The sequence below is a fragment of the Plecotus auritus genome (assembly GCF_963455305.1).
Source record: "Plecotus auritus genome assembly, chromosome: 1".
NCBI classification, from domain to species: domain Eukaryota; kingdom Metazoa; phylum Chordata; class Mammalia; order Chiroptera; family Vespertilionidae; genus Plecotus; species Plecotus auritus.
This window is the reverse complement of record NC_137770.1, coordinates 42,008,319-42,019,459: the sequence shown is the minus strand read 5'-3', so window position 1 is coordinate 42,019,459 and position 11,141 is coordinate 42,008,319. Positions and strand designations below refer to the sequence as shown.

The window sequence follows — 11,141 nt, the reverse complement described above, 5'->3', positions numbered from 1 at the left end:
CAATTTGAGTACATTGTAGTACCCATCGGAACTTGGTACTACACTGGGAACTAGGTAGAATACAATGGAAAGAAGAATTTTTCAAGTTGCGAAGACTCAATTTCATTCAGAAGTACCTCCTGGACATCTGTTACCTGATAGGGAGCTGGTGCTGAGACAGGAGGAAACAGAAAAATGCACAACACTGTCACCTCCTGCAAGGAGCTTTTATCTTTGTTGGGGAAATCCAGCACACAAAAGACAGATGGAAAAAGCCACTGATGCCTAACCGGTTTGGCTCAGTGGATAGAGCATTGGCCTGTGGACTGAGGGATCCCAGGTTCAATTTCGGTCAAGGGCACATGCCCAGGTTGTGGGCTCGATCCCCAGTAGGGGGTGTGTAGGAGGCAGCCAATCAATGATTCTCTCTTATCATTGATGTTTCTTTCTCTCTTTCCCTCTCCCTTCCTTTCTGAAATCAATAAAAATAATAAAAAGCCACTGCTTATTAAACTGCTGGTATAATCAAGGGCCAACATAAAGAACGGGACTAAATGCCTGCATGTCAAAGAGCCTTTTCGGACATGCTCATGATTGAACCACACTAACTTTTCATTAGGAAGCCTGGAAAAGAAGCTATGATAAACCCACTGTTTTCTGAATATTAACATGGGTGTGACTTCCTGGTTCTGAGGCCTCACCATATAGCTCTGGCTACGCTGAGAACTACTGAAAGAGAGTTATTCATTAAGCATTTGTTTATAGGGTGTATAGGGGCCCTTCTCTGCCTGTGCTCCCAGGCTGGCCACTTGCCAGGTCTGAGTTCAGGTTTCACTTTGAATGAACACCCACGAGATAATGTAGTTTCTGTTTATCAGAGTCATGTCCACCATATATCTTCCTGAGAAAAACCTACCAGCTGCTGGCTCTGGCTGTCACTAGGGAGGGATGACTGTGACAGTCACCCAATTGGAATAAGAAGGCAAGATTTAGTAACAGAGGAACAGACATGGCTCAGAATCCAGGCATCATGCAGGGCCAGACAGGGTGCTATTACCAAATCTTGAAGAAATGTGCCTTTTTATGAAATAGTCATTGGTAAATTATGTTATCCTGGAAGCACATTTGAGGCCAGAGATCCTTTAGGGCCCAGGAGGAAGGAGGAATGTGGACTAGTACAGGAACCAAATCGATATCTAGCCTGAAGGAGGGGCAAACTTGCTGGCTCTGGGGATAGGGAAAGACTGGGGGGCCGAACTGGAAATCAAGGAAGATTAGACAAAACACAACCTGAGGCCAGGCATTGAGGGGGCATGAGCCTCAGAAGGGGAAGAGCACAGAGTGGGCACAAGGTGAAGATAGGAGTTTAAAATCAGGAAGTTCATTGAGACTATAGAATAAGCAAAATATTCATTGCTTCCCGTGGTGGTAGGACTGACTGGGAAGACAGAGAGGGAACTTTCTGAGAAGATACAGAGATTGTAACAGTGGGGAATTGCAGCCCACCCCACCATTCTTTTGACATTGTTTCTGTAAATGCTGACTCTGACTAATATGTAGCTTGTAGATAAACAGCATGTTTGTATAAGAATCCTGGAAGCTAACTTCATAAGATAAAGACTCTGACCAGCAGTCATCCCAGTTCCAGGAGATTTGCTGACCTTCAACAATAGACCCAGGGTGATATAGAAACAGGATGACAAAGACCATTATTTGACCAGTTTTGAGGTCCTTATTGAAATGGACTGTGTTGGTCTGTGTGTAGAGAACTTTACAACCTCCTCCTCTTGATTTATTTGTTCTGCTTTCCCTCCTCATAAAAACCTCTGCCTGAACTGAGATGTTGAGATGGCCTTTGGACAAGAGTCCCCCATATTCTCAGGTGGCCGACACTTGAATAAACCTCTTTCCTTTTTCACCAGCACCTGTCTCACGAGTTTGGCTTTCGTGATGGCAGGCAGCTGAACCTGGATTTTGATTACAAGATGAGTATCTTGTATTTTGAAAGAAGTGTGTGTTACACAGGTGTATCCATTTGTCAAAAGTTATTGAATTGTATATGTAGGTTTTGAGCATTTCAAGATTTGTAAATTTTACCTTAAAAATTATAAACAAATTGAACTCTCGTAGGTTTACTTTTAGCAATGCTATGAATTAGCAATTCTGAAACTACAATCTGTGTATTATTGAGTTGGAGGCTAATGGAAGCTGGATTCCTCACTGTTGGCAAAAGAAGTTACAAATGCAGAAGGGGTATTTTTGCATTGGAGTTGCAATTATCAGTATGACTATATATCTATGTCTAATCTTAATATCTCTCTCCAAATACATATGTAATATATAATAAATGTGTATATATATATATTTCTCTTTGTGTTTGGGCATGTAATATTACCTATTACCTAATTCTGTTTGCTAAAAGTGCATAGAAGCAATAACACACCGGTAGGAATGAGCACATTTAGTACTTATATCTTGGTTTCTAAATACCATTCCCTCTAAAGGAACCAGGAATCCTTGAGAAATTATATATCCCAGGGTCATTCCATGGAAAGTAGAGGAGGAGCTTGGCACATCTTGTTTTATGCAAAAGGAAAAAAAAGTGTTTAAAGAATCATGGGAATATGTTGAAAGAACTCAGAAGCCAACTTGAAGAGACTCCCACTGGCCAAATTGAAGACAATTTGAGTATCAGAATAAGTAATATTTTTAATGGATTAGACCCCATTGAATAAATAAGAATCCATGTTAATATAAACAAAAGAGGTGAAAGGAAACCTCTCATTACAGTAGCATGCCAACTAATAAATATAAAAGCAGTGACAGAGGTAAAGTCATTAATGGATGCTAAAACTAATGGGGTCCTAGCCAGTTTGGCTCAGTGGATAGAGCATTGGCCTGCGGACCAAAGGGTCCTGGGTTTGATTCCGGTCAAGGCCACATACCTTGGTTGCAGGCTTCTCCCTGGCCAGGGCCCTAGTTGGGGCTTGTGCAGGAGGCAACCAATTGATGTGTTTCTCTCACATCCATGTTTCTCTCTGTCTTTCCCTCTCTTCTACTCTCCCTAAAAATCAAAGGAAAAGTGTCCTCAGGTGAGGATTAACAAAAATAAAATAAAATAAAATAAAATAAAATAAAAATAATAATACTGATGGGTAGTTTGATAAGAAATAGATAATTAGAGAGCTACAAGGTATTCTCTCACAAAGTACTTATTAATTACAAAGAAAAAATAACTTCACAGTAGTAGATACCACTTAATCAATTCATCAAATCTAACATCATTGTATTGGTTTAAAACAATATTGAATACCATGTGCCTTTTATTGGGATGCTTGAAGAAAGACACACCTTCAATTCTGTGATATTCCTACCAAAAATGCATCATCTGAATCTAATCATGAGGAAACGTGAAGCAAAGCCAAATTAAAAGACATTTTACAAAAGAGCTGTACTCTTAAAATGTCAGGGTTGAGAAATGCAAAGAAAGGCTGAAGAGATGTTCCAGAATAAAGGAAAATAAATAGGTCTGACAACTAAACGCTGTGCATGATCAGGAGAAGGGGTGGGGGGCAGTGGGGAGAAGGACATTTTGAGGGAATTGATGAAATACAGGTTGGGACAAAAGTAGGTTTATAGTTATGAGTACACGAAACAGTTTATGCTTATATCATTTACTAGAGGCCCGGTGCACAAAATTCGTGCAGGGGGGGGGGGGTGTCCCTCAGCCCAGCCTGCACCCTCTCCAATATGGGACCCTTTGAGGGATGTCCGACCACCCACCAGGATCGGGCCTAAACGGGCAGTTGGACATCCCTCTCACAATCCAGGACTGCTGGCTCCCAATTGCTCACCTGCCTCTGCCTGATTGCCCCTAACGGCTTCTGCCTGCCAGCCTGATCACCTCCTAACCACTCCCCTGCCAACCTGATCGCCCCTAACTGCTCCCCAGCCGGCCTGATTGCCCCTAATTGCCCTTACCTGCCAGTCTGGTCACCCCTAACTGTCCTCACCTGCAGGCTTGGTTGCCCCCCCCCCCACAACTGCCCTCCCCTACAGTCCTGATCTCCCCCAACTGCCATCCTCTGCTGGCCCGGTCACCCCTAACTGCCCTCCCTGCTGGCCTGATTACCCACAACTGCCCTTCCCTGCAGGCCTGGGTCCCCCTCCCAACTGCCCTCCCCTGCAGGCCTGGGTCCCCCTGAACTGATCTCCCCTGCAGGTATGCCCCCCCCAACTGCCCTCCTCTGCAGTACTGGTGCCCCACAACTGCCCTCCCCTGCTGACCTGGTCTCCCCCTACTGCCATCCTCTGCTGGCCCGGTCACCCCTAACTGCCCTCCCTGCTGGCTTGATCACCCACAACTGCCCTTCCCTGCAGGCCTGGTCCTCCCCAACTGCCCTCCCTGGCAGGCCTGGTCCCCCCCAACTGCCCTCCACTGCAGGCCTGAGTCCCCCCACCCCGCACCCCCCTTCCGCTGTCCTCTACTGCAGACCTGGTCCCCCCTAATTGCTCTCCCCTGCAGGCCTGCCCCCCCAATTGCCCTCCCCTGCAGTCCTGGTGTCCCCCAACTGCCCTCCCCTGCTGACCTGGTCCCCTCCAACTGCCCTCCTCTGCAGGCCTGGGTCTCCCCCCAACTGCCCTCCCTTCCTGGCCTGGTCTCCCCCAACTGCCCTCCCCTGCTGGCCTAGTCACCCCTAACTGCCCACAACTGCCCTCCCCTGCAGGCCATCTTGTGGTGGCCATCTTGTGTTCACATGGGGGCGGCCATCTTGTGTCTTGGAGTGGCAGTCAATTTGCATATTACTCTTTTATTAGATAGAATTTGTTTGTTTATTTATTTAATTTATCTATTGTTGAAAGTATTACAGATGTCCCCCTTTTTTCCCATTGACCTCATTCTCCCTGCACCCACCCCTCCCAGGCCTTCACCACACTATTGTCTGTGTCCATGGGCTATGCATATATGCGTATAAATTCCCTGGTTAATCTCTCCCTACCCAGCCTTTCATCCCTGCTTTTCTTCTGAGATTTGTCAGTCTGTTCCATGCTTCTATGTCTCTGGATCTATTTTGTTCATCAGTTTATTTTGTTCATTAGATTCCACATATGAGTGAGATCATGTGATACTCATCTTTCTCTGACTGGCTTATTTAACTTAGCATGATACTCTCTAGGTCCCGCTTTCTGTCTCAAAGGTAAGAGATCCTTCTTTTTTACAACTGCATAATATTCCACGGTATAAATGTACCACAGTTTTTTATTTATTTATTAATTATTGTATTATTTTCCATATGAACAACTATAAACCTACTTTTGCCCCACCCTGTAGATAGTAGTTTATTATTGATGTTTATATTGATGTTTATTTTCCTGTTTGTGTTAACTGTATTGTGGTTATGTAAGAGTACAGCCACCTCTCTCAAGGAGCTTTTGGAAAATGCTCACTGGAGTATTTATGGGTAAAGGGGCACCACATCAACTTACTGTTAATTGGGAGAGAGAGAGGAGGAAAGAGAGGGAGAGAAAGACAGAGAAGAAGGCAAAAATGCAAACAAAAATGCAAACAAATGGGTCAAAGTTTGTACTATTCTTGTACTTTTTCTGTAAAATGGAAATTATATCAAAATAAAAAGATCCTTCCTAAAACAAAACAAGCAAATAAACCTACGGCTGTGGTCAGTAGCCTGGCAACCAACACAAGGCTCACCGCAGCCAGAGGACCTGTGCTTCCTGTTGGGGCGGGAGCCAGCCCAGAGTATGGCCATTCCAGAGCCTGCAGGAGGGGAGGGGAATCACCCTGTGGAGTCGGCTTAGTTGGCTGCAACAGGTATTATGAAAATTCTGTCCGTGAAGAAACCACAAACTGGTGTGCAGTTCCTGACAGTGACCATCATGTTCTTACAGCAGAGAGGCCTGGTCTATAGCAGCTTTGTGCCAGATGATTCATAGATACCATGCAGCAAACAGAGAAGGCATTGGTAAATGTGTAAATTGTGCTCAGATTTCATCTCTTTTTATAAAACTAATAATTGTGTAAGTCTTTTGTTTTTGTTACAGCCTATCAAGAAATAGAAATGTGTTGGCATTTTTTTAAGGAGGGCTGATTTCTTTTTTAATCTGGTAAGAGTTTAAGGTTAAAAGAGTTTAAGGTAAAATCAAAGTTTTCTCATTTAATAAGAGTATAATTAAAATACTGTTTCCCTAGGCCCTGGCCGGCTCGCCAGGTTGTGGGCTCAACCCCTGGTCAGAGTGCATATAAGAATCAACCAATGAATACACAAATAAGTGAAACAACAAAATCAATGTTCTCTCTCTCCACCTCCCTTTTCTCTCTGTCTCTAGAATCAATAAATAAAAATGTAAATATATATATACTAGAGGCCTGGTGCATGAAATCGTGCATGCGGGGGGTGGGGGGAATGCCCTCAGCCCAGCCTGCACCCTCTCCAATCCAGGACCCCTCAGGGGATGTCTGATTGCTGGTTTAGGCCCGATCTGATTACCCCTAACTGCTCCCCCATGCTGGCCTGATCACCCCTAACTGCCCCCACTGCCAGCCTGATTGCCTCTAACTGCCCCCCTGCTGGCCTGATTGTCCCTAACCGCCTCTACCTCAGCCCCCGCCACCGGAAGGAAGGCAGGATGACCGGAAGATGTCTGGTTGACCCAGTCTAATTAGCACATTACCCTTTTATTAGTATAGATATACCATTTCCCTAAGCAATTTCTTCCCAAAGAGAAGCATACATTTATAAGCAAACATAATCCATTACTATCGCTCTGTGGTCATTATCCAGTGCCCAGCCGTTGCCACAGCTCTAGTGCACAGTGATCTCTTTTACTGTGCCATCTTTTTATGTGGCCAGAGATTCTGAAAATCTCTGAATTGCTAATTATATGATTTTCTCCAGCCTGCCCCCAGAAGCTTAATAGTCAGATCTTTTTTTTCCCCAGCAAACTGAATGCCCCACAAATCAAAAACCCAATTAATTAAAAGTAAACAGGTTTCACCAGGCCAGCGTGGCTCAGTGGTTGAGCATCGATCTATGAACCAGGAGATCATGGTTCGATTCTTGGTCAGGGCACATGCTGGTTGCGGGTTTGATCCCCAAAGTGGGGCGTGCAGGAGGCAGCCAGTCAATGATTCGCTCTCATCATTGATGTTTTTATCTCTCTCTCCCTCTCCCTTCCTCTCTGAAATCAATTTTTTAAAAAAAGTAAACAGACTTCTCCACGAAACCCCTAGTAACTGTCTTTTTCTCAAAGAGGAAATCACCCTGCCATATGCCTTCAACTCTATCCCACTGTGTAAGTTCCTCCTGACATTTAGCTTTCACCTCCCAGGCTGGGCCTGAGAAGGGACAAGAGATTGCACTGTTAGGGAGTGGAACAACCAGAATTCACTTTGCCTTTCCCTCAGCCTGCCTGTGGGGAGTGTTTTTCACTCCCATCCTGGCTAGAGCAGGGCAGTGCCTGGCCTGGGCAGCCCCTGGACAACATTAGAGGAGGCGCTGCCCCGGGAAGGCCTGGAAAACACAGCTCATTAAAGCTGGGCTGAGTCACTGGGGTGTGGAGGCTGTTGAGTCATATTCTTGCAACATAACAAACAAACCGAGAACAGGGAGAGATTCTATAAAACTCTTTCAAGGTCAGGCTCGCCCTCACTCTCCGGCCAGCCGCCAGGGCAAGGTCAGCGGCCATCACGGAGCGAAGGGGAAGGTGCCACCGGCCGGCCGGGAGGGCCAGAAGCAGAGCCGGTACTGGCAACTCTGTGTCTACCAGCGGGTGGGGGACACGAAACACTGGCCCAAAGACAACCTGGAGCCCATCCTCACGCAGTCAGTAGAGGAGCTTGGAATCCGGGAGACCTGGTTTCAGTGAAGAAATCTATGGGCCGTGTGACTCCTTCCTCAAAGACTGGCTGTACATGCACCCCCTGGGAACAAGAAGCTGTTTGAAGAGGAGAAACTGCTAAGACAAGAGGGAAAATGAGAAAAGATCCAGACCAAGGCAGGTGAGGCGACAGTGACATTTCGGATAAGCTGTCACTGGAGGTGGGGATGAAGAACAGTGTCAAATGGGAGCTCAACTCTGAAGCAGTTGCCTGCTACTTTCCCAAAAATCTGTAATAGAGTCAACAACAACAACAATAATAAAGTAAAAAATAAAAATATAATTTAAAAGGTTGAAAAAAAAAAATCATAGTGTTGTGGTAGCCCCTCATGCACTGAAGTTACCAAAAGAGCCCGTCCCACGGTGGGGCGAGTGTTGGTGTGCGGCCACGGTAAACGGGCTTGACACTGTCAGGGTAGCTGTGACTGCGGTGAACTTTGAAGGCCCAAGACTAAAAGATGTAAGTACTGCTTAGCCCAGCAAGCTGCCAAGGGAGTGGCCCCCAGTTTCCAGGTGATCTGAACCTACTCTCCCTCAGAAGCTGGGATGCAGAATCTGAGGCACAGCGGACCCAAGATGAGCCAGCTTTGACCAAATATGGAATTTTAGAGAGCATATGGGGACAGGGGACTAAGCTGCGTATACGTGTTAAATTCTCCATGTTTGCCCTCTCCATCCTTGACTGTTATCATATCCGGCCTTCCTGGGGCAGTCTTGCTCAAGAGGTACCGTGCTATAGATTTGATAAGCTGAATATTAATAGACCAAAACAGTCTAGATACTATGTCCTCTCCCTCCATTGGAATTCATTGGAACAAATGGAAGAGCTAGCCATTGTCTTTAGTCCTTGGCTCATCCACAGCATCCAAACTGAACATTTATGTCTCAAGAAGAAATAAAGAGGTTGAGTTTTTTGTTTTGTTTTTCAATCCACCAAAATCCATTTTCAAGGCCAGTTCACCAAAGCACTCATAGCTCTGCAAGAGTGAAGTAAAAGGTGAGCAGAGCCACAGCTCCCAACTCAGGCCCGTCCCAGCTCAACAGGTTAGCCCAGGGCTGACCCATGAGAGCAAAGGACGAGGCCTCTTGAAAGGCAAATACTCTCTGGGGTCTGAAGGCTTTGGCAGAGAAAGGGCATGAAGTCCTAGTCATGAAAAAGGCTTAAGATTGGGAAATGACCTCTCCCGGGGCATCTCGGCAAATCTCTTACCAGCCTCTGGTCTCCAGCTGTAATTATTCTTGGTCTTGAACTCCTAGCCGGACAGAATTTACCAAGACAGAAAGTAGCCCTTCATAGCCCGAGGACCCAGGTAGAGAGGCGTGCTTTGAAACTGAGATCTGTTTCCAGGACATAATTGGTTCAGACCTCTGAAACAGGAAAATAAAAAACCAGTTTATTAGGGATCAAAAGTATCTGAGAGGCAGGTTTGTTGGAACCTAAAGTTTCACTGGACTAGTAGAGGCAGGCCCGACTTGTTTTCCTCGGAGCTCAGCACCATTTCTTTTAGGCAATGATCTGCAGTGGGCCACCTGGCCCTGAGACCCAAACTAAATGTTCATCCTTATGAGTAAATGCGTCTGATAGATCAAATGGTGGGAACCCACAAGAAGCAAAGAATGCCGAGACTAACACGCTGGTGCGATGGCCACACCTGTCTCCAGTGCGGACACCACTTCCCCGACAGCACATCTCAACCTTGGCTTTTAATAAGCTATGAGACGCTGTTTTCACTCTCTTGATGAAAATACGGGGAGATGCTTCCTGAGTTGGGCTGGGGAGAGTCAGAAAGAAAGGGAAGGAGAAACCCAGGAAGATAAGAGAAGCTGCTCTGGTCCTTTGACAAATCTGTGCTGTGCTCTCTGGCTGATCTGCCCCACTCACACTCTGCTCATTTTCTCTCTAAAATAAGGCTGACCAGTACCTCCACTTGTGTTGAATGTTTCCATCCAGGGCCTGCGGACAGCCTTGCAAATGTGTCATTGGCAGCAGCAAGGAGGTCTAGGTGTGGTTGTGGATGGTGAGATGCAAGTTCATCTTTGCCTCTGGAAAAACAAGTCAAAAGGTAGGGCTTGCTGTAGGTAGTCAGATCCTCTCTAAATCCAGTATATTTTACTGCAGTGTGGAATACAGAAGAGACGAGAACTAACATTTATAAGTGTGCTGGGCACTTTAGTTATGTTCTCACTTATTCCCCCCACAAGTCTGAGGCAGACGGCATTATCCCCATTTTACAGAATATGAAACTGGGTCTATGTGTTTGATAAGGTTCTAACTATAGGACCTGAGGGAGCTGGTGAGTTAGATTTGAAGCCACGTTGGTACATTCGGTAGTTCATGTGCTTTCCACAGGATCATGCATCCTGTGCTATAACCACCTCTGGTCATCCAGCACTTCTTAAATTTCCAAGATTTTTCAAAGAGTGCCCAAAGTGATTGGCACTAGTGATTTTTTTTAATATATTTTTTTTATTGATATTCTACAGAGAGGAAGGGAGAGGGATAGAGAGCTAGAAACATCGATGAGAGAGAAACATCGATCAGCTGCCTCCTGCACACCTCCCACTGGGGATGTGCCCGCAACCAAGGTACATGCCCTTGACCAGAATCGAACCCGGGACCCTTCAGTCCGCAGGCCGATGCTCTATCCACTGAGCCAAACCGGTCCCGGCAGCACTAGTGATTTTTAATTTCATCTTTTAAACATATTTGATTTAAATTTTATATTTTAAATTTATTTGAATTTTATATTTTAAATATATTTGCTTTGAATTTTATATTTTTAATATGCTTGGATTTCATTTTAAAATATATTTAAAACTGTTTTTAAAAATTATAATTAAAAACACAAACATATAGTTGTTAGCTACCAAATTATAACACAGTGGAAACCAATGGCACATAAACTTGTGCTGACAGATTACTGAGCCAATCTTGAGATAAAGCTTTTTGGGCTCTCCCTCCTTTCCTTCTCTCTCTCTCCTAACTTAAATTTTTTTTTCTCTTTTTACTGATTTTAGAGAGAGAGAGAGGAAAGAGACAGAGAGATTTGTTGTTCCACTTATTTATGCATTCATTGGTTGCTTCTTAGCTGCCCTGACTGGGGGTCGAACCCAAAAACCTTGCCATATTGGGATGACGCTCTAATCAACTGAACTACCAAGCCAGGGCTGCTAACAGAACTTTTACATATAAATGTACCTATGGTAAAATGCACAGTTCCTAAGAATACAGGCCATGGATATTCACACATGCAGTATACTACACT

The 11,141-nt window shown here is 45.0% G+C and overlaps 1 pseudogene across 1 annotated transcript; it reads left to right on the top strand.

Moving 5' to 3' along the window:
* Window positions 1–5,142: 5,142 nt before the first annotated feature.
* On the top strand, window positions 5,143–8,397 carry LOC308258228 (large ribosomal subunit protein bL9m-like; annotated as a pseudogene). The gene is made up of 3 exons: window positions 5,143–5,177; window positions 7,659–8,107; window positions 8,188–8,397. The product of its transcript is annotated as a large ribosomal subunit protein bL9m-like (transcript).
* Window positions 8,398–11,141: the final 2,744 nt, after the last annotated feature.